The 23,928-nt window shown below is 39.5% G+C and overlaps 1 protein-coding gene across 15 annotated transcripts in view; it reads left to right on the top strand.

The window, feature by feature from the left end:
* The window catches only part of LYPD6B (LY6/PLAUR domain containing 6B), a 241,649-nt gene that overhangs the window by 117,789 nt on the left and 99,932 nt on the right, over window positions 1-23,928 (top strand). For 3 of the 15 annotated variants that reach the window (XM_051848710.2, XM_051848707.2, XM_051848712.2), the window contains one exon: window positions 1,608-1,646. The exons of the other annotated variants lie outside the window; for them this stretch is intronic. The gene's annotated coding sequence lies outside the window, so the exon portion shown is untranslated. The remainder of the gene's footprint in view (window positions 1-1,607; window positions 1,647-23,928) is intronic. 15 annotated transcript variants of the gene reach the window in all.

Genomic DNA, 23,928 nt, shown 5'->3' with positions numbered 1-23,928 from the left:
TGACCCAGCTTCCTACTACTATGCACCCTGGAAGGCAGCAGGTGATGGCTCAAGTACATGGCTTGCTGCTACCCATGTGGGAGACCTTGACAGAGTTCCTGGTTCCTGGCTTCAGCTTGGTCCAGCCCCAGGTTCTGTCTACATTTAGAGGTGAACCAGCAGATGGAAGATCTCTTTCCCCCTCTCTGTTTTTCAAATAAACAATAAATAAGTGAATGTAAAAGAAAAAAAGAGCGGCTGGCGCCGCGGCTCACTAGGCTAATCCTCCGCCTAGCGGCGCCGGCACACCGGGTTCTAGTCCCGGTCGGGGCGCCGGATTCTGTCCCGGTTGCCCCTCTTCCAGGCCAGCTCTCTGCTGTGGCCAGGGAGTGCAGTGGAGGATGGCCCAGGTGCTTGGGCCCTGCACCCCATGGGAGACCAGGAAAAGCACCTGGCTCCTGGCTCCTGCCATCGGATCAGCGCGGTGCGCCGGCCGCAGCGCGCCTCCGCGGCGGCCATTGGAGGGTGAACCAATGGCAAAGGAAGACCTTTCTCTCTGTCTCTCTCTCTCACTGTCCACTCTGCCTGTCACACACACACACACACACACACACACACACACACAAAAAGAGCATGTAGTTAGTGTGTGTGTATGATGTCAAGAAATCAATTTAAGTTTTCTCCAAAGTTCAGGCTGGTGTTATTTTATTATTTTTTTAAAAGATTTACTTTATTTGAAAGAGCTAGATCGAAATGAGAGAAGAGAAGGCAAGGCAAGAAAGAGAGGGAAAGACAGAAATCTTCCATCCACTGGTTCATTCCCCAAATGGCCACAGTGGCTAGTGTTGGACGAGAATGAAGCCAGGAGCCTCATCCGGATCTCCCATGTGGGTGCAGAGTTCCAAGCTCTTGGGCAGTCTTCTATTGCTTTTCACAGGCCATTAGCAGAGAGCTGGGCTGGAAATGGCACAGCTGGGATTCCAGTCGGCACCCATATAGGATGCTGATGTTGCAGACAGTAGCTTTACCCTCTACACCAAAATGCTGGCCACTTTGTTGTTTTATTTTTAAAGTGCTACAGTGTCTTTACAATTGCATGGAAGGAACCCACAGGGACTTCAGAGCTATTGCAAAGGGTTAGGTTAAGGACACTTCTGACATTATCCATATACATAAGAATAGGTCTCCCAAATACATGTTTGTCTCTATTTCAAAACTATGTAGCCATTTAAGGATTTACAAATAAAAATTAAGAAAATTATGCTTAGAGTATGAAGTTGATAAAACCAGGGATTTTTATACATTTTGTGTGATTGAACTCATGCCTAGAACCAGCTCATTTTAGCAGATGTTCAATAAGTCTTTGTGCATGCAAGAGTGAAGTAATCATTATAGTCCTTTAAATAATGCCATGATTTATTTAATTACATATTATTGAGACATGTAGATTGTTTCCATTTTTTTCGCTTTGATAAACAACACACGCAATACTACAAATAAGTCCTTATACATGCAGCTTTGCATTTGATAAAGAAATATTCCAGTATTTCATTATAATAGATTCCTGGAAGTAGACTTGCTGGGTCAAAGGAATATATGTATTTATGTTTTAATATATTCTTTTTCAGGCACTTTGGCACAGTGTATTGATGACACTACCTTGAACAGTATGTAAGATTATCTATTTCACCTCGACCTGGCTGATATTAAATTATAAAATTCAGAAGCCTATTGTTTGAATCCTCTAAGTTTCAATTTATCCTGCTTGGAAGCTGGAACAATATAGAGTACTTTCTTTTATCCTGAGTTGAGATAGTATGTATGATGGTATTATTCAATATTCAGTGAAACTAGATTTTTTTCTTTTAAGATTTTGTTTGTTTATTTGGGAGGTAGAGTTACAGACAGAGGGAGAGACACAGAGAGAGGTCTTCCATCCACTGGTTCACTCCCCAAATGGCTGCAATAGCTGGAGCTGGGCCAATGCAAAGCCAGGAGCCAGGAGCTTCTTCTGGGTCTCCCAGAAGGGTGCAGGGGTCCAAGCACTTGGGCCATCTTCTACTGTTTTCCCAAGCCATAGCAGAGAGCTGGATTGGAAGAGGAGCAGCTGGCACCCATATGGGATTCCAGTACTGCAGATGGGAGCTTAGCTGCTATGTCATAGCACCAGCCCCTGAAAAGTTTTTTTTTTTTTTTTTTTAAGCTAAACCATGCCCTCTTTCTTACTCTCTGAACCCCTATTTGAGTATATGGTTGTGTCTCTTGTCATTGGCAAATATGCGCCTACGGAGGAAAGAAAATGAGTCTAGAATCAGTTGAGCAACTTTAACAAGTACAGTCTGACCACTGGCTGGGATGCACGGAAGCATCACTGAGGCAAGAAAGACCTCTGTGGGAGTTGGGAACGTGTGAGCTCTCGTTCCAGGCACAGCCAGCTGGTGTATATGAATGAGTTCCCACAGTATGTGTATGCTGGCTATCACAGATAGAGAAAAAAAATTACTGACTGACTTTTGCTGCAGAAGCAGGTGTGAAAAACATCCACGTGTGACCAACAGATCTTTCTACCTAGCAAATCAAGCAGAGTGCTGCACTTTGGCATGTGTGTTCAGCAGAGGAGTTTTAAGAATGCACCGAAACATGTACTCAGGATTCTCCCATGCAGTGTTGGCAGCATCGCTTGTTCTAAAGTAATGTCCTCTTTTTCACGTATCTTTGAAAATTGCGCAAACCAGCGCTTTGCTCTTTTTGGCTTTGGTTACCAGAATTTGAGAACCAACGGAAATCTTAAAAGCTCATTCGTTCCTTTATTCAGTAAACATACATGAAGACCCATTACACGTCAAGCACCAGGAAATGTGCTGGCAGTTCTTAAGTCAAGGATGTCCTATCAGCCTTCCTGCTAAGTGGCTCAAGTTCCAACACAGGAAGAAATATTTTACTGCCTCTTGGAGGCTCCTGTTTGGAGGCCTGCCCTGGAAGCAGAGAGCCCAGCATTTCCCATGGATCACAACCCCTTCTCCACTAAACTTATTAGCACGAGAAAGCAGCCAGCTCATTTTCCTCTCAGGTGTAGACAAAGGCTGCTGTTGTCAGGGGGTGAAGGGCCTTTGGTGACTTGATTAGCACAGCCTAGCCTGTGCTGATTTTAGACGAGACCATCAGATGTAATCTGCCGCCTCATTAGGTTGACACTCTTCCTGCCCCTCTTGTAATAATGTCACTGGAGCACTTAATAATTTTAGGTAAATGCTGTAAGCGTACACTTCAGAGGTAACCCAGGGTCAGCAGCGACAGATGCTCCGAAAGGCAATGGGTTTTTTCTCTCCCGGCTCTGCTTAAGCTATAACAAAGAGGAACAGTAATTGGGCAAGTTTAAGTATTCAAGGAGCAGAATTTGAAGCAATATAACTATTTTTTAAATCTCATTCAAATTTGCAGTTTTTCATGATCAAGAAGGCAGGCAATGAAATAAACTAGATGAGTGCTGTGAACTTTAAAAGAAAAGTATATGAAGGTATACAATAGGTACAATAGTTAAGAATTCTCTATTTCTGGAAAGCGGGAGACCTATAAGTCTTGTGTTGATTCAAGGAAGAAGTAAGTTAGAATAGAAAGAGAACTTCCTGACTAGAGAGTGGAAAAGCACAAGGGTAGGGAGGGGAGAAGACCTATCTTGTTTTTTCGTGGTCCTAATTTAAGAGACAATTTTTTTTCTTAAACTAGTGTTGAATTTCAGAAACAGCTTATTGGGCTGACACCAAGTTGTATACTAATTCACAGAAGTATGTGAATGTAACCTCTCAGAGGACCATGAGGAAGTGGCAAGAATTGGAGAGGTAGTTCTGTATTTACTGGGTGATGTGCTGCCCCTACCTAACTGTGCCATCTCCATCGGCCCAAGCCAGGACGACTGACTCCCTGGGTGTCCTTGCCACTCAATGCTTAGCAGAATGTGGGGCTTCCTTAAAGACCAAAGTGTCAGGGGATGCCTTTGGAGCAGAACTATCTAGAGGCAGCAGGTGATGAGACTTCTTTCTGTCCCTGTGATTCTGACCCAAGTTAGTGTCATGTTCTGATTTGAACATGATTTGGCTCCCAAGCTCATGCATGTGTTGTAAGCTAATGGTACCAAGATTAGTGGGAATATAATCTAATTGTGGTGCTTAGGAGTTGGGCCTAGTGGGGTGGGGTCCTTAAGTAATTGGTGGCTTGTCCTCAGAAAGTAACTCTCCCATGAAGGTTGATTATAAAAGCCAAGTTGGGCCCAGCCACCCTCTCTCCTCCCTGGCTCACCATGTGGCCCTTTCTCCACTCTCCACCACTGCCATCCTCTGTCTTCGCCAGACGCCCAACCAGTGGGGTGGCCTGATCTTGGATTTGAACCTCAAAACCATATTCTTTTGGTAGAATTAGCTCCTCTCAGGTGTTTTGTTGCAGTCATGAAAAGGTGACTTGGTGACATGCTGTTTCTCTGGTGACTCGCTTACGAGTGTGGGAAAGTGGTAGAAGTACACTGCTGCATTTGACAAGGCTGAGGGGTGTCCATCGAGCGGGTGGGTGACTGAACCCTTGGCCCTCAGGGACTTGTCTAGATCTGACTTATTCCTGCTGGGCCATGAGGGCAGAAGTCCCTCCCATACACTGACATTCAATGAACTCCTTAAGCTCATCTTGTTTCCAGAAAGCTTTGGCAGCGTTGATTCCCCCACCTTGTACTGTTGGAAAGGTTTTCCCTGGCTTTTATGATTGAAATTAAGTGGCATTTCTGAATGCCAGACATGTTAGTCTGGTGAATTTCAAGCCTACCATCATGGCATACATTCATTCTCCAGAAAGAACTTTTATCTATTTGTCCTATCATTGATCATTAGCTAGGCATAAAAGGTGGGAACAAGCTGCAAAAACAGACACTGTAGAGGGGGTTTGGTCAAAACATGAAGACCACTGTATTTTGATTTCCCACCTGCAAATTTTATTTCACTCATGGGAACATTTACAGAGTGCCTACTGTGCACTACCAAGTACTGGTGGATAGCAGTAAATGGAGTGTCTGCCATGGTGGGGCTTACCTTCTAACTAGGGAGGCCCACAAATGAGCAGCACAAATCATGTCAGGTAGTGGTAACTGATGAAATGGGAATAAAGCAGGGTACAGAGCTAGAGAGACCAGAGGGGTAGTATTAGGAAAAGAGACGCAGAACAGAGAGGAGGCAGGAATACAAATCTACAGCCAGACTGAATTTATTCAGAGAAAATAAATCTGTAGAGGTGGGTGACCAACTGCTGGCGTGCACACTGATGGAACACGTGGCAGGAGGCTCCGACCCCAGAGGCTGGGCCTGTTTATATCTTAGGTGGGCTAGTTGTGGGGGTGGGGTAGAGGGCAGCAGGCAGAGATATATTCCTACATACTGGTTTTTCATGTGGCCACAGGCCTCTGAACCTGGGGAAGAATGTGGAGGATTGGGGTGGAGGATGGGGAGGGGGTGAGGGTGTGTAAAGACAATGGGGTGTGAGACCAAATTCAGATTTAAGGGCAAGGGATACATCCCAGTATTATCTCACTTTTGGGCAATGAGTGAGAATGCCTGAGGCTTATGTCTTTTTTCCATCAGATAGTATTGCTTTATTGTTAAATTTTTATATATTTCGAGAGAGAGAGAGAAAGATCAATCTTCCATCCACTGGTTCACTTTCCAAATGCCTGCAATAGCCAGAGTCAGCCAGGCTAAAACCAGGAACAAAATCTAGATCTCCTAACATGGGTGGCAGGAACCACGTTCTTATGCCAACACTGCTCTCTCTGGGTTGAGCATTAGTAGGGAACTAGGATCAAAAATGACTGAGACTTTTACCCAGGCAGTCTGATATGGAATTCTGGCATTCCAAGCAGCATCTTTTTTTTTTTTAATATTTATTTTATTTATTTGAAAGACAGAGTTACAGCGAGAGGTAGAGACAGAGAGAGAGGTCTTCCATTCGCTGGTTCACTCCCCAGATGGCTGCAACAGCCGGAGCCCAAGCAGCATCTTAGTTGCTGAGCCACATGACCTCCCTATTAGTACTATTTTAGATGAGCTGATTAGGGGAGCCTTTTCTGACTCCGTGACATTTTGGCAGAGAGCTGAGTGGATCTAGGGAATAAATAATGTAACTGCATGGGGTAAGAGCATCTCAAGCAGCTACAACAGTAAGTACAAAGGTCCTGAGGTTGGGCCAGAATGTACTTGGCATATCCTCGTGGAGTAGGAAAGAGGTAGCCTCAGTTCTCCAAGTTTGTTTGCTTAAAAAGGAAGCAGCCCTCTATTTAGTTGGCTTTGTTCATGCCCTGCAGTTTCTGAGTGCATTTTCGTGTATCAGTCAGGTAATAAAGCTCTTGAAAGCCTTGTTGAACATGTTTGTTGGTTTAGTTGCACAGACATGTTAGTCCTGACAGGTCATCAATAAAGGAATTTACAGGGAATGTGCAAAAGAATTTGGAATTTCTTCAATAAGGTTATTAGGCTGATTGCCTGAGAATTCACTTGATTTAAATGTTGTATGAGAGGTCTTAAAAAGTTTAAGGGAAAATGTGTCTGTCTTTCAATTCCATTTCTTTTCTGAATTTTTAAGTATCCTTGTATTTTAAATGAATAAATAATATGAGAGAGGCTTTTGCCTATTTATTATGTGAACAGTAACATATGAACATTGTAAAAATGCAAATATTCTAAGAGGATATTAAATGAAAGTAGTTTTGTATGGCTTCTCAGAAGCAAACACTGTTAGCAGAGTTTTAGGTATTTTCCAGTGTAAAACCTCTTATGAAAAATTGAGGATATAGTTGTGACTACACATTGTTTGTGTCTGCAGATATTGATACTCTTCAACATATGGAAAGACTACAGTTTAGTCATTCCCATATTGATGGACATTAAAGTGTTTGTATATTTTGCTATGAGAAGAAATACTGAGGAAAATCCCTGTATCGCCTTTTTTTTCATATTTGTAAGTTTATTTGTAGGAAAAAAATCCTAGAAATGGTTTAGAGGAAGAGATGAAATATGTATTTTAAATTTTGATGGATATTGGTATGTTTTATAAATTCACATCCCAACCCTGAGGGAGAATCTTGTTTCCCCACATTATCAGCATCATAGGGTATTACTCTTCTATTTACAATGAAATTGAAAAATGCTATTTCACTGCAGCCTAATTTGCATGGTATTTAGGTTAAGGAATGTTGTCTTTGTGACCCTGATTCTGTGAAATTTAGTGGGTCTTCTTGCAAACCACATACATGGTTAATTTCATAGCTATTCTTGTGTACTTGAAAAAAAAAAGAATGTCAGTTCTGGAGTAGATGTTTGACCTAACAGTTGAGATGCCTGCATTTCATATCAGATGTCTGGGTTCAAGTCCTGGCTCTGGTCCTGATTTGAGCTGCCTACTATTGTGCCTGAGAGGCAGGAGTGATGGCTCAAGTATTGGCCACCCGCGTGAAAGGTCAAATTGAGTTTCCAAGTGGCTCCTGGCGTTGACCTGGCCTAGGCTCTGCTATTGTGGGAATTTCGGGGGTGAAGTAGCATATGAGAGGTCTCTGTATACCTCTTCAAATAAGTAAAGAAAAAAGAAAAAGAACATGCCCATTTTGTTTAGAGAGAGTAGAGATTTTTTTTGAAGATTTATTTATTTATTTGAAAGGCAGTAGAGACATGCTTCATTGCCTCTTCCTCATTGCTGAAATTTTGCTGGTGGTCTTTGTTTTTTTCTGCCTTGCACTTGCCTACCTCTAATCTTGTCTGCATAGTGAATTAAAAGCAACACAGTGAGGGAGAGAAAATCATGCTGATTTGGAGTAATCACACTTAGATTATTGTAATAGCTAACTGATTTCCTAGCATCCAGACTCAGTCTGCTATCATTTGCCTTGTAGGCTTCCATATATTCAACCCTGTTGTAGACAGAAAGTCCTGGGCAGCTTTGTAAAAATACTGATGTTCTGGCTCCACTCAGTCCGGTTAGAGTCTCTCTTGGTGTGGTTCTGAGCACTGGTATTTATTAAAATATCTCCAGGGGGTGATTTCATTGCATTACCAGGGACCAGATCCACTGCTGGAGACAACCTGGACAAACGTGTATTGAACATATACAGTCTGCACATCCTGTGTTGGGTCTGGAGACATGTGGAGGACGTCCTTGGGGCAGCCACCATGCCATCCTGGGCATGTGGTCCCATTACATTTACTCAGGGTTTCACACCAGTGGCTAAGTTAAAATGTGTTAATTGGATGACTGAATCACAGATTACTCATGAGCTGCCTGGGATAGGAGTGAAAAAGTTTGGAGAAAGGAACTGGGGAGTGGTGGTGAATATTACATTAAGAAAACAAGAAGTGCTGCATTCTTAAAATTCAGCCCATGCTTTCTGTACTTTGTTTTGTGTTTGCTGGATATAATATGTATAGACCATTCCCTTTGCTTATTTATTGCCAAATTTTAGGTTTATTAAATTTATATATGTATCAATGTGTATTTTTTCACTTAACTTTTCCTTCTCCTGATTATAACCTACATATCTTATTGTTTAGGAACTACCCTTATTTTTAAAAAATTAATAAGCTTTTTACTTTAGATATCATAATAGATTTATGGAAAAGTTGAAAAGATTACAGAAAGTTCCCATATATTCCACACCTGGTTCAACTGTTTATTAATATATTAGTATGTTATGTGCACACAATTTTTTCCTTTTTTAAATGTATAAAAATTTCATTTATTTCATATACAGATTTAGGAACATAGTGATACTTCTCACCTTACCCTCCTCCTTCCCACACACACTCATAGCGTTCTTCCTCCTTCTCCCTCTCCTACTTATACTCTTAGTTTTTACAAAGATATATTTCCAGTTTACTTAAGGATTGTGGGGTTAACTTTACACTAAGAAAAGAGTTCAACAAATAGTATGAAGAAAAAAACACCATTCCTCAACAGTAGAGACAGGGCTGAAGGTAATCACTGCATCTCAAAACATGCATTTCACTCCTATACATTATATTTTAGGTACCCTATTAGTAACCACAGATCAGGGAAAATAGATGGTACTTGTATTTTTGGGGCTGGCTTATTTTACTAAGTTTAATGGTTTCCAGTTGCATCCATCTTGTTGCAAAAGACAGGCTTAAATTCTATTTTACTGCTGAGTAGCATTCCATAGTGTGTATATATCATAATTTCTTTATCTAGTCATCAGTTGATAGGCATATGGGTTGATTCCATATCTTAGCTATTGTGAATTGAACTTCAGTGAATGTGGGGATACAGATAACACATTCCTTTGCTGATTTCAATTTGTTTGGGTTAATTCTCCGGAGTGGGATTATGGGTCACATGGAAGATATATCATCAAATATCCCATATTGTCTTCTGCAGTGGCTGTACCACTTTACCTTCCTACCAACAGTTGATTAGGGTACCTTTTCCCCCACATCCTTGCCAGCATTTGTTATTTGTAGATTTGTGTATGAGAGCCATTCTAACTTGGGTGAGGTAAAACCTCATAGTGGTTTTGATTTGCATTTCCTTGAAGGCTAGTGATCCTGAAGATTTTTTCATGTCTGTTGGCCATTTGATTTTCCTCTTTTGAAAAATACCTGTTTAAGTCCTTTGCCCATTTCTTAAATGAATTGTTTACTTTATTGTTGTTGAGTTTCTTGAGGTCTCCAACAGATTCTGGATATTAGTGTGTGGATTAGATTGTGTGGATATTAGTCTACTATCAGTTTCTAGTTTGCAAATATTTTCCTCACATTCTGTCAGTTGCCCCTTCACTTTGCTGAGTGTTTCTTTCACAATGCTGAAGCCAGTCAGCTTGATGTAATCCCATTTATCAATTTTGGCTTTGATTGCCTGTGCTTGTAGGGTCTTCTCTAAAAAGTCTTGGCCTGTGCCAATGTCTTGCAGAGTTTCTTCTCTAGTAATTTGATAGTATTGGGTCATAGATTTAGGTCTTTGATCCATTTTGAGTGGATTTTTGTGTAATGTATAGGGAAGAGAGAGGTCTTGTTTCATACTTCTCCCTGTGGAGATCCAGTTTTCCTAGTACCATTTGTTGAAGAGACTGTCCTTGCTCCACGAATTGATTTTAGCTGCTTTGTCAAAGTTAACTTGGTGGTAAATATGTGGATTGATTTCTAGAGTTTCCATTCTGCTCCATTTATCTACATGTCAGTTTTTGTGATAGTACCAGGCTGTTTTGACTATCATTGTCCTGTAGTATGTCTTGAAATCATGTATTATGATGCCTCTGGCTTTGTTTTTTGTAGTATAGGATTGCTGTAGCTCCTTGGGGTCTCTTGTGTTTTTGTATGAATTTGAGCATAATTTTTTCTATATCTGAGAAGAATGTCCTTGGTATTTTGATTGAGATCATGTTGAATCTGTAAATTGCTTTTGGTATTATGGACATTTGGATGGTATTGATTCATCCAATCTATGAATATGGAAGATTTTCCCATATTTTTGTGCTATCTTCTATTTCTTTCTTTAATGTTTTGTAATTTTCATCAAAGATCTTTGGCCTCCTTGGTTAAATTTATTCCAAGTTATTTTTTGTAGCTATTGTGAGTGGGATTGATCTTAGAAGATCTTTCTCTGCTATGGCATTATCTGTATATATAAAGGCTATTGATTTTGTGTGTTAATTTTATATCCTGCCATTTTACCAAACTCATTTATGAGTTCAAATAGTTTCTTTGTTGAGTCTTTTGGTTTCCTTATATATAGAATCATGTCATCTGCAAATAGGGGTAATTTGACTTGTTGTTTTCCAATTTGTATCTCTTTGATTTCTTTTTCTTTATCAGTCCAATTGATCAGACTAAAATATTCCAGGAGTATATTGAATAGCAGAGGTGAGAGTAGGCATCCTTGTCTGGTTCTGGATCTTAGTGGGAATGCTTCCAACTATTTCCCATTCAATAAAATGCTGGTGGTGGGTTCGTCATAAATTCCCTTGATTGTGTTGATGAATGTTCCTTCTATATCCAGTTTTCTTAAGAATTTCATCATGAAAGGATGTTGTATTTTATCAGATGCTTTCTCTGCATATATTGAGATAATTATTTGGTTTTTGTTGTTCAGTTTGTTAATGTGATGTTTCATATGTGTTGGTTTGACAGTTTTAAATCACCCCCGTATACTAGGGATAAATCCCACTTGGTCTGGGTGAATGATCTTTGTGATTTTTTTTGAATTTGATTAGCTGATGTTTTGTTGAAGATTTTTGCATCTATGTTCATCAGGGATATTGCTCTATAGTTCTCTTTCTCTGTTGTATCATTTTCTGGTTTAGGAATTAAGGTGATGCTGGCTTCATAGAAGTATTTTGGGAGGATTCCCTCCCTTTCAATTGTTTTGAATAGCTTGAGAAGAATTGGAATTAGTTTATCTTTAAGTGTCTGGTAGATTTCATCAGTGAAGCCATCCAGTCCTGGTCTATTTTGTTGTTGTTGTTAAGAGAGTTTTTATTACTGATTCAACTTCCTCTTAGTTGTTGGTCTGTTTAGATTTTCTCGGTATTTATGACTCATTTTTGGCTCCAGGCAGGACTCAGACAGCATAGTCTGTCAAGATCTCCCTCTGGCTATACCACCAGTGGCATGGGCTACTGCAGTCTGATCTCACCTCACTCTTCAAGCTGGCTTTTCTCCAGTTCTTGGCTGCTTGAGTCGTGTGTTGTGTCTGTGCTCATTGATGCACGTCCACACCTTCCACACAGATCCATGGCATCCCTCATCCTTCTGTAGAATTTCCACAGAAGTTTTCTCTGTAACTCTCCCCCAAGAATGATGTACCTCTTCCAGTTTTTTTTTTTTTTTTTTTTTACCATGTTCCCCTAGCCTAGAGCAGTCTGCCCTTTCCCTATTCCACCATCTTGGAATTGCAGCATACACAGTTAATGAACCAATAATGGTATCATATTAACCAAAGTCCACATTTACTCAGATTTGCTTAGTTTGCCCTACTGTTCTTTATCTGCTCCATGAGCCCTTCTAGGATACTATATTATGTTTATGAAATATGCTTTACTTTTTACATTCATAAGTCCACATATTCTCCAGCAATGCTTAAGTTACTTGTTAGCTTTCTTCTGCACAAGACAAGAACATAAACACAGGTTAATTTCTCCTTGTTTTCCCATCCCAAGTTCTTGGCTACTGGTATACAAATTTGGGTTCTAACTGATTTTTTAGGACTACAAATGACAATAGTTTCTGATCTGGATAAGGATATTCCATGAAAAATGGCAGTTGTTCTTGGCCTTCCTCTCTGAGAATGTGAGTAAAGCCACATACCTATACCCCTAAGGTTTGGCTATCTATTTGAAAATTTTAGAAATTTGTGTTCTGAAATTGCAAAATGATGCAGTTAATAAATAATGAAACCACCTCACCATCTTCCAAAAAGAATGTGAGAAGTTATTAATTATGGGTGCCAGGAATCTGTCCCTCCAATCTCAGCAGTTCTAGATCTGGATCTTTGATCATCTCTTGTGAGGATCATGACGACAGATTCATCTTGAGATGCAGTAAATAAATCCCACAGCATGGAACTGTTTTTAAAATTACAATTGTAACTAATTAAATGCTAAGATGTGAACAACTGCATAAGAATATTGAACAGATTTCTCAGCATCATCTCTACTTTTGGTATCTCTTTAAAAAGGCCAGCATATGGAAATAGGTAGTGATAGTTAATATCTCTCAACAGAGACTGAAAAAGTCACTGAAAAATTGACAAAGAAAGAATTCTCTGGTCTTTCTAAGCTGCTCATTGTATTTACTTCAAGTAATGGACATCACAACACCCAGGGTATGGTGCCTAAGTGTGGTCAGCAGGCACTGCGAGGTGGGGAAAGAGCCATTTGAACTGAATGAGGAGGGAAGTATTTGTGGAGATGTTATCCAAGCCTGGTCTTGAGTAGGATTTTTTCATTAAATCATCATTCTCTGTTGATTTTTGAGCTGTTTCTTATGACAGCCTGTTTCCAACAGCTGTGCTTGTTATTGTCCATTGAGTGTGTTCCTCTTCATTTCTAACACCCTGAAGCAGGAATTATTATTATTATTATTATTATTGGGAGAGAGACAGAGACAGAGAGAGAGAGAGAAAGAGAGAGAGATCTTCCACCTGCTGGTTCACTTCCCAAATGGCCTCCATGGCCAGAGCTGGGCCAGGCCGGAACCAGGAGCCAGGAGATTCCAGGTCTCCCACGTGGATGCAGGAGCCCAAAGACTTGGGCCATTCTCTGCTGCTTTCCCAGGTGCATTAGCAGGGAGCTGGATTAGAAGTGGAGCTTCTGGGATTCAAACTGGAATCCGAATGGGAGGGTGATACTGCAGATTATGGCTTATTCCACAATTTTGGCCTCAAAGAAGGAATTTTTACATGAAATCTATGGATCGGGCTTCAGGAATTTTGAGAATCCCATAAATTACAAGTAAACACATGCATGTGTTCATTTATCTAGGGAGGAGAGCATGGTTTTCATCAGATTTTCTAAAAGATCTGTCATTTGAACAATTTCAGAAAATTTTATGGTGGGTTTCTCAAAGCTAAAATTGAGGCTGAGTATTGTGGTGCAGTAGGTTCAGCCACTGTTTAGGACACCTACATTCCATGTCAGAGTGCTGGGTTCAAGTCCTGAGTACTCTGCTTCTGAAATTGCTCCCTGCTGATGGGCGTGGGAGGCAGCAGATAATGGCCCAAGTACTTTAATCTCTGTCACCCATGTGGGAAGCCTGGATGGAGCTCCTTGTTCCTGGCTTTGTTCTTGCCCAGGCCTGGCTCTTGCAGGCATTTGGGGAGGGCTTTTCAAATAAATAAATATTTAAAAATCAAAACCTAAAACCAGCACCTCTGATAGTAGTCTCAGAGTAGTGTAGGATCAAGCAGAGGGGGAAGTAATTCCCTTGTATTAGTCCAGGCTGAATTTCCAATAGCTTCATTCATTAATTGGATTTAGTGAGAAGCTCTTCTCAGTATTGTGTGCTTGGGCTCCAGGTGCAGCTGTTCTCTTTAGGGGCCATAGGGGACACTAGAAGATACTCACCTGGATGCTCAAGAGAGCGAAGAATAAGGTGCTTAATATCCAGAGAGGGAGGCAAGTTTAATCACTTAATCATACCAGCAAGTAGAAAACTGTGGCTTTGTGAAGTGCTTGTTGGAGAATGAAGACCAGACTTGCTCTGAGTGTCTTTGGTAGATGGAGTTAAACATACAGTAGATGGAGTTAAACATACTGAAGGTGGTTGGAGAAAGCTTCCAAGGCAAAGGGGTTCATGACCTGAGATAGGATGGACATGTAGGAGTTCAGAGCAAGAGAATGAAAGGAGAGGCTCTTTAGGTCAGGGGAATTTGGTGCCAACAGCTCTCTAGTAGATGGATCATGGCAAGGAAGAACCTCAGGGTGAAGGACAATGTGGCTGATGCCAAGAAAGCAGGACTGGAGGTGGCTAGGAGGGACCAGGCCACGCCAGGCTGTGTTAAATAAGCTTTGTCTTTTGTGAAGAGCATTGACAATCTTTTCGAGGAATTTAAGCTGAGAAGTGTTACATTCAGCTTAGATATAATTGGGGGGGGGGCTAAGAGGATTCTTAGAGATTGAAGACCATCATAGCTTTAGACGGTCACACAGAATTATGGCTGTTGGAGCAACATCTGGGAAACACCAAACATGAACAGTCTCAAGGTCATGAGGGGACTACAAAAAGTCCATTGAAAATGGAATTAAAAGATAAGGCTATTTTAGTGTAACAAATTTTCAAATCCATGCATTGTTTTTTCATAATGCATATTTCCCGCAAAATTTTCGACGACTCCTTATATGCATGGATTTCATTTTTTTTGCATCAAAATAAAGTGATCTTCTTTAAAATTTTTTATTAACATAAAGAGAACAGACTTTACTCATTCCATAGGTATAGTTCCAATTAGACAATTAAACTTCCTTCACTCCCCTTTCCCCCCTCAATGTCCTTCACTTCTTCCCCTCTCTTCATCAGTTTTTGCAGACATAAATTCAATTAATTCTATATGCATAGGCTTAATTCTCCACTAATCATAATATTCAACAAGTAAAAAGTCAGAAGACTGCAGTTCCAAGGAGTATATAGGTTTAAAAAAATCATATCCAAAGATGAACATTTTATTCCTATACTTTTTAGTATTCTATTTTAACTACCATATATCAGAGAAAACATAAGATATTTGTCTTTTTGAGACTGGCTTATTTGCTAAGCATAATGATTTCGTTGCCTCCATTTTGTTGCTAAAGTCAGGATTTCACTCTTTTTTATGGCTGAGTAGTATTCAATAATGTATATATCCCACATTTTCTTTATTAAGACATCTGTTGAAGGATACCTGAGTTGATTCCATATTTTAGCTTTGGTGAATTGAGCTACAATAAACATTGAGGGTACAAATAACCGTTTTTTAAGAATATTTATTTATTTGAAAGGCAGAGTTATGGGGGGGTGGGTCCAGGAGAGACAGAAAGAGAGAGAGAGAGAGAGATCTTCCATCTGCTCATTCACTCCCCAAACGGCCACAATTGCTGGAGTTAGGCCGGTCAAAAACCAGGAGCCAAGAGCTTCTTTCAGGTTTTCCACATGGGTGCATGGGCCCAAGGAGTTTGGCTATCCTCAGCTGCTTTCCCAAACATTAGAAGGGTGCTAGATAGGAAGTCGAGCAGCCAGGACTCAAACCATTCCCATATGGGATGCTGGTGTCACAGGTGACAGTATTATCCCTATGTCACAATGCCAGCCACCCAAGTAACTATTTTGTATGTTGATTTCATATAATTTCATTAGGGTAAATTTCCAGAGTGGGATGGCTGGATCATATGGTAGATCTATTTTCAGATCTCTGAGGAATATCCATAATATCATCCATAGTAATTGTAGTAGTTTACATTCCCACCAATAATAGTTTAGGGTACCTTTTTCCTGACATCCTCACCAACATTTATTATTTTTTGATTTTTTGGGTAATAGTCATTCTGACTGGGGTGAGGTGAAACCTCATTGTGGATTTTATTTGCATTTCTCTGTTGGCTAGTGATCCTAAGCACTTTTTAATGTGTCTGTTGGCCATTTGTATTTTATCCTATGAAAATGACCTGTACTTGATCACTTTTAAAAATATTTTATTTATTTATTTGAAAGGTAGATTACACAAAGAGAGACATTCCATCTGCTGCTTCACTCTCCAAATGTCTGCAGCAGCCAGGTCTGGGCCAAGGCTGAAGCCAGGAGCTTCCTCCAGGTCTCCAATGTGGGTACAGGGGCCCAACCACCTGGACCACTCCCCACTGCCCTCCGAGGTGCATTAGCAGGGAGCTAGATTGGAAGAGGAACAGCATAGACTCAAAACAGGGCCCATATGTGATGCTGGCTCTGTAGGGCAGAGTTTTAACCATCTGAGCCAGAGTGCCAGCCCCAATAATTTCTTTTGCTGTATAGTTTCTTGAGCTCTTTATAGATCCTGGATGTTAATTCTGTATCAGTTGCACAGTTTGCAAGTATTTTCTCCCATTTTGTTGATTGCTTCTTCATATTGTTGAGTGTTTCTTTTGCAGCTCATAAGCTTCTTAGCTTGATGTTATTCCATTTGTTTCTTTTTGCTTTTATTGCCTATACTTCTTGGGTCTCTTCCAATAAGTGTTTGCCTATGTTAAAGTCTTGCAGAGTTTACCTGATATTTTCTACTAGTAATTTGATGGTATCAGGTTTTAAAGTTAGGTCCTTAATCCATTTTGAGATGTATTTTGTATAAGGTGTAAAGTAAGGGTCTTTTTTCATACCTCTGTGTGTATAGATCTAATTTTCCCAGCACCATTTGCTGAAGAGTGTGCCCTTTCTCCAGGAACTGATTTTAGCTTGTTTTTCAAGGATTAGTTAGTTGTAGATGCATGGATTAAATTGTAGGGTTTCTATTCTGTTTCATTGTCTATTTCTTGCCAGTACCAGACTGTTTTTATTATAATTGCTGTATGTTATGTCTTGAAGTCTGGAATTTTGATACCCCTTGATTTGATTTTGTTGTTTAAGATGCCTTTAGTTTTTATTCAGGATCTCTTGTTTTCCATATGAATTTCAGCATCATTTTTTCTAGATCTGAGAATAATGATGTTGATATTTTGATTGAGATTGTAATGAATCTAAATTGCTTTCAGTAGTATGGACATTAATGATATTAATTTTTCCAGCCCATGAACATAGAAGATTCCTCCATTTTGGAGGTCTTCTTCTATTTTTTTCTTTACTTTTTTGCAATTTTCATTGTAGAGATCTTTCATATCCTTAGTTAAATTTATTCTAAGGTATTTAACTTTTTATAGCTATTGTGAATGGTACAGATCTTACAAGTGCTTTCTCAGCCATGGCATTGTCCGTGTATACAAAGGCTACTGATTTTTGTGTATTGATTTTATATCTTGCAACTTTACTAAACTCTCTTATGACTACCAATATTCTCTTAGTGGAATAATTTGGTTTCCCTACATTTAGGATCATGTCATTTGCAAATAGGGGTGAATTGAATTCCTGTTTTCCAATTTGTACCTCTTTGATTTATTTTTCTTGCTTAATGGCTCTGACTAAACCTTCCAGGACTATTAGGACTATATTGAATAGCAATGGTGAGAATATGCATGCTTGATTGGTTCTGGATCTTAGTGGGAATGCTTCCAACTTTTTCCTATTCAATATGATGCTGACTGGGGTTTGTCATAAATTGCCTTGATTGTGTCAAGGAATGTTCCTTCCATACCTAGTTTCTTAGAGTTTTCATCTTGAAAGGATATTGTATTTTATCAAAGGCTTTCTCTGCATCTATTGAAATAGTCATATGGTGTTTATTCTTCAATTTGTTAATGTGATGTATCACTTTTATTGAAACTCACATGTTGAACCATCCCTGCATACCAGGGATAAATCCCACTTGATCTGAGTGAATGATCTCTCTGATATGTTGATGGATTTGAATAGCTAGTATTTTGTTGAGAATTTTTACATCTGTGTTCATCAGGGATATTGGTCTATAGTTCTCTTTTTCTGTTTTATCTTTTTCTGGTTTTGTAATTAAGGTGATGCTGGCCTCATAGATGGAGTTTGGTAGGATTCTCTCCCTTTCAATCATTTTGAATAGTTTGAGAACTGGAACTAGTTTTCTTTAAATGTCTGCTAGATTTCAGCTGTGAAGCTGTTGGTCCTGGGTTTTTCTTTGTTGGGAAGGTTTTTATTACTTATTCTATCTTCTTGATTATTGGTCTCTTTAGGTTTTTCTGTGTCTTCATGAATCAATTTTGGTAGATTGTATGTGTCCAGGAATCTGTCAGTTTCTTACAGATCTTTGAATTTGTTGGCATATAGCTCTTTGTAGTAGTTCCTGATGATTCTTTTTAATTTCTTTGTCATTTCTTTTTACATTTCCATCTCTAATTTATTGATTTGAGTCTTCCATCTCTTTTTTTTGATTAGTTGGGCCAATGGTCTATCAATTTTGTTTATTTTATTTCAAAAAAACAAAAACCAGCTCTTGATTTCACTGCTTTTTTAATTTTAATTTTGTTTTATTTATTCCCTAATGTTAATTATTTCTTTCCTCCTACTAATTTTGGGTTTGTTTTGTCATTGCTTTTCTAAGTCCTTGAGATGTAGTGATAACTCATTTATTTGATGCCTTCCCAGTTTCTTGATGTAGGCACTAATTGCTATAAACTTCCCTCTTAACACTATATTTGTTGTATACCATAAATTTTGTTATGTTGTATTGTCATCTTCATTCATTTCTAGGAATTTTTTGATTTCCCAAATTCTTCTATGACATATTGTTCATTCAGAGTGTGTTCCTCAGTTTCCATGTGTTTGCGTATGCTTAGAGATTCTTAAGTTGTTAATTTTCAGCTTCATTCCATAGTGGTTTGAAAAGATACATGGTATGATTTAAATTGTTTTGATTCTGTTGAAACTTTCTTTATGGCCTAGTGTATGGTCTGCCCTAGAGGATGTTCCATGCACTGATGAAAAGAATGTGTATTCTGCAACTGTGGTATGAAATGTTTCAGTAGACATCAATTGATCCATTTGATCCATAGTGTCGATTAGCTCTGTTGTTTGTTGATTTTCTGGCTAGTTTGTCCATTTATGAAAGTGGGGTGTTGAGTCCCCCATTACTATTGTATTGGAATCTATGTCTTATTTAGATCCATTAACATTTGTTTTAAATAACCAGGCATCCTGGCATTGAGTGAATATGCATTTATTATAGGGAATCTTCCTGTTAATATGGTCCCTTAATCATTACATAGTGCCCTTTTTGGTCAATTTTAAGAGTTTTTGTGATAAAATCTATTTTTTTTCTGAAATCAGAATGGCTACACCTGCTCATTTTTTGTTTTCTGTTAGTATGGCATATCTTTTTCCATCCTTTCACTTTCGGTCTGCATGTATCTTTGTTGGTGAGGTGTGTTTGTATCAGGCAGCAAATAGATGGTTCTTGTTTTTTAATCCATTCAGCTAGTCATTATCTTTTAATTGGAGAATTTAGGCCATTTACATTCAAGGTTACTATTGATATGTAACAACTTGGTTTTACTATTTTTCCCTTAAATATTCCTATTGTTTGCTTTGGATTTCTTTTTGTAATTTTACTAGGAGATATTCTGCCTTCACATTCTTTCTTTTTCTTTTTAAAAAGATTTATTTATTCAGAATTCAGAGTTACACAGAGAGAGAAGGAGAGAGAGAGAGAGAGGGAGAGAGAGAGAGGTCTTCTATCCAGTGGATGAGCTTCCATGCTCACATTCATTCCCTAATTTGCTGCAACAGCCGGAGCTGTGCTGATCCAAAGCCAGGAGTTAGGAGATTCCTTCGGGTCTCCCACATGGGTGCAGGGGCCCAAGGACTTGGGCCATCTTCTGCTGCTTTCCCAGGCCACAGCAGAGATCTGGATCAGAAGTGGAGCAGCCAGGACTTAAACCAGCACCCATATGGGATGCTGGCACTGTAGGCAGTGACTTTACCTGCTATGCCACAGCACTGGCTCTCTCACATTATTTCATGATGACGACTATCATTCTGTTTCTGTGTATAGTACATTCTTAAGCTTCATTTATAATGCTGAACAAGTGGTGATGAATTCTTCCAATTTCTGTTTGATTTGGAAGCTCTTTATTTCACCTTCATTTATAAATGAGAGTTTTTCTGGGTACTGTATTTTGTGTTGAGTTTTTTTATTTTAGAACTTGGCCTATGTATCTTCCTACAGCGTTTCTGATGAGAAATCAGCTGTTAGTCTACTTGGGGATCCTCTGAAGGTAATCTGGTATTTCTTTCATGTACATTTTAGAAATTTTTCTTTATGTTTTACTGTTGAAAGTTTGACTATAATGTGTGGTGGTAAAGATCTTATGTGTGGTGGTAAAGATATTATGAGTTGTATGTGCTTCCTGTATTTTAATGTCCCTTTCTTTCTCCAATTTAAGCAAGTTTTCTGCTGTAATTTCTCTCAGCTGGCCTTCTAATCCATTCTGCCTTTTTATGCCTTCAGGAAATCCTAATACATGTTATGTTTGGTCATTTGATATTATTCCTTAAATCTTGAAAACTATTTTTTTAGTTTTTCTATTTTTTTTCTTCTTGTTATTTTTTGGTCTGAGATATTTCCAAGGATTTGTCTTCTAGCTTGGATATTCTTTGTTCTGCCTCACCAATTCTTTGTTCTGCCTCACCATGCTTTGTTCTGTTGTTGAGGTTTTTACTGTAAATTTTATTTGACATATTGAATTCTTTGTTTCTAATATTTCAGTTTGATTTCTCTTCAATATCTCTATCTCCGGGCAACATTTTTCATCTATATCATGTATGGATTTCTTTATCTCATGAATTTATTTCTATGTGTTTCTGAGTTATTTTATGATCATTTTTTGAATTCATTTTCAGCCATTTCATTAATCTCTTCATCTTCACATTCTAATATTAACTGTTGTGTTTTTTTGTGGAGTCATATTGTCTTCCTTGTTATTTCTTGTGTTTCTGCATTTATTTTTAGGATTTTGTGGAAATATTTTTTGTTTTTTCTCCTCTGATGTCTTTTTCTTTGAATTATACCTCTGTTTCTTAGTGGATTCTTCAGTGGATATGCAGACATGTGTGATGGCTGTGGCCAGAGAGATCTGGTCAGGGCTCAAGTGTGTGGGGAGAGTCCAGGGTGACACTCAAGTTGACCTGGTAGATCTCTGTTGTCAGCAATGGGGAGGGTATGATCATGTCTGCTGACATAATCACAGCCTCACCTCCTTTCTTGCAAGGTAACCAATACCCAGGGTTTGTCCACAGTGGCTACAACCACAACTCATGCAGGTGTATGAACCTCACAAAGGATCTGTGCAGTCCTCAATGTAAGCATGGAACCTTTTGCAGTGATCCACTCTGGGCAGTAAGGATGCTCTGGGCCTCTGAAGCCAATACACTGATTGCTCAAAGACTCAGCTACACCTCATGCTCTATCATGCAGCTGTAGAATTCCCAGTCATGGCACACAAGGCTCCCACAATCATAGGGTTCAGAGAATCCACTCTGAGTTCCACAAGCCTGCCCCATCTACCGTGAGAGCAGAGGCATTTCCAGAGGCATTCGCAGAGACAGCTTCCTGTGGATTCTCCACGTTGGCAGATTGAGCCCCAGAGACTGTGATAGGTTGAGGGAATGGGAGTGCCTTGCAGTCCTAAGTCAGTGCCCAGTACTCTTCCAACTCTTAAGAACAGACTCAAAGTCAATGGGACACAGGTTTATTCCTCTGAAAAAAAAATCCCCCAGTCATGAGCCTGTGAGAGCCACCGCAGTATCTATTGGTGTTATGATGGTGTTTTTTCCCTGCTGGTCACTGGGCCCTCTTCTGGGGAAGTGGGGAAAAAGAAATGTGCTTTTTTTTCCAGTATTAGGTGGGTACCATGCCCCAGCTAGGGCTCCAGGTCAGACTCAAGGTCAATGTGGCACGCAAAGTTCTCCCTCAGTCAGTATCACCAGTGATATGGGCTGCAGTGCTCTCACCTCCTCTTAGCAGCTGGTGTCTCCCTCCGGAACCCCTAACTTTACTCTGCTGTGGGAGTCAAGGGTGGTGTCTCCTCTCACTTCTGTGTGTTTGTACTGTACATACAGCTCCATGGTGTTTCTCCTCTTTCTGTAGAACCTCCACTGCAAACTTCTCTCCAACTCTCCCTGGGGAGTGCCCTTTCTCTGTTTTTGTTCTATTACTTTCCCCTGGTCAAATCAGCACATCCTTCCCCCTATTTAGTCATTTTGGAATCCTCCTGTGAACATCTCCTTTAAACTTATCTTTTAATTCCATTTTCCATGGATTTTTGAAGTCCCTGCATGTGAAGGAAAACATCTCCAAGAAAATCCCTGCAGTAACAAACAGTAGGAATTAAAGACTTCGGGGCTGGCAGATGTGGGGTAAGGAGTCTCATCCTTATCTGCTGGCACTAGGAACATCTGCAAGTATTGTAGAGTTTTCCTAGATGACAATGATGATGACAATGATGACGACGACGACGACTACTACTACTACTACTACTATTATTTGGTTTTTCTAAGAACATTGTCAGGAAGGCAAAAAACTCAAGGTACTAACATTCAAAGTTCTAGAACTGAATATAGAATACATTTATCATTCTACCAGTGGCATTTCTATGTGACCATCAGCTTCAATGCTTGTCCAACACAGTCTGGGAAAAGCTGGGGCTCAACAATGGAGGATGTGTAATCCTTGATTCCCAATGGTTGCCTCAGAGGATTGACTCAAATTCTTCATAAGCATTACCATATTAAAAACTTCAATACGTACTCTGCTTCCAGGAAATTTGGGGGTAGTTGATTGTCTAAAAATTGTAGCAGTAATCCTATGGAGAAGCAATTTGGGAAAAATCATTATCAATACAACTACCAAATTACCTTTGGCTTGTGGTCAACAAATCATCCAAGTCATTAATTCAGGAGAGGGTATCTCTGAAAAGCAGTCTTTCCTGCCTCTTATGAAGCTTTGGGAGATATCTCAGCTAATTCTCATTTCACAAGGATTTATTTATTTACTATGATTACCTCCAGTCAGAGCAAATTGTCTCACGCTTTAGTGTGACTGTAAGAAACTTTGGGGTTGGATGGATCAGGCTTGGCTGATTATAAACTTATGCAGATTAACCAGGACAAGTGCTTATGTTTTGTTTATGTGTATATATATAGTCAGAGATGTTTATAATCATGTGTTCTGAGCTAGGTTTGGACCTTCTCTTAGCATATTTCAAGATGGCTGAAGGAACATATCTCTTTGGACTCATTTGCCTCTGTTCACTGCATGAAAAATAAGAGGGGACCATCTATGTGCAAGATTTCACTGCCTCCCACTTCCTGGAGTACTTTGCATATTCCTTTCTGAGTTGGGCAGCTGCATATGAAAATTGATTTTTCACATTAAATCTCATATATTCCTTATAAAAGCCTTTAGGTGAGCTTTACTTAATTCTAAACTGTGTTATGTCTTCCTGAGGAAGAGAAATGTGGAACTTTTCATTGAATTTGGACAAATTGGTGGCATTTAGAAGAGTCATAAACATGATTAAGGGCTGGAGGGAGAGTGATGGAGAGATTAAAGGAGTGAAATTCAGATCTTTGCCAAACTACAAATGTGGGAGAAGCAGAGGGCAAAACACTTTGAGGATGATACAGTGCTAGGGAAGGAAGTAGGACTGTTTCCAGTCTCTTAACCTCTTTCTGGGTCATGGACCTTGTACAAATCCAGTAATAGCTTGGAAGCCTCTCTATAGAGGAATGTCCAGATTCTACCACTCTCAGCCTGTGTTTCTCCTCCTTCTGCCCTGGTTTCCTGATGTGTGAT

Source organism: Oryctolagus cuniculus, chromosome 3, assembly GCF_964237555.1.
Source record: "Oryctolagus cuniculus chromosome 3, mOryCun1.1, whole genome shotgun sequence".
Taxonomy (NCBI): domain Eukaryota; kingdom Metazoa; phylum Chordata; class Mammalia; order Lagomorpha; family Leporidae; genus Oryctolagus; species Oryctolagus cuniculus.
Note: the sequence above shows the minus strand (reverse complement) of the source record. Positions and strands in the feature narration are given on the sequence as shown.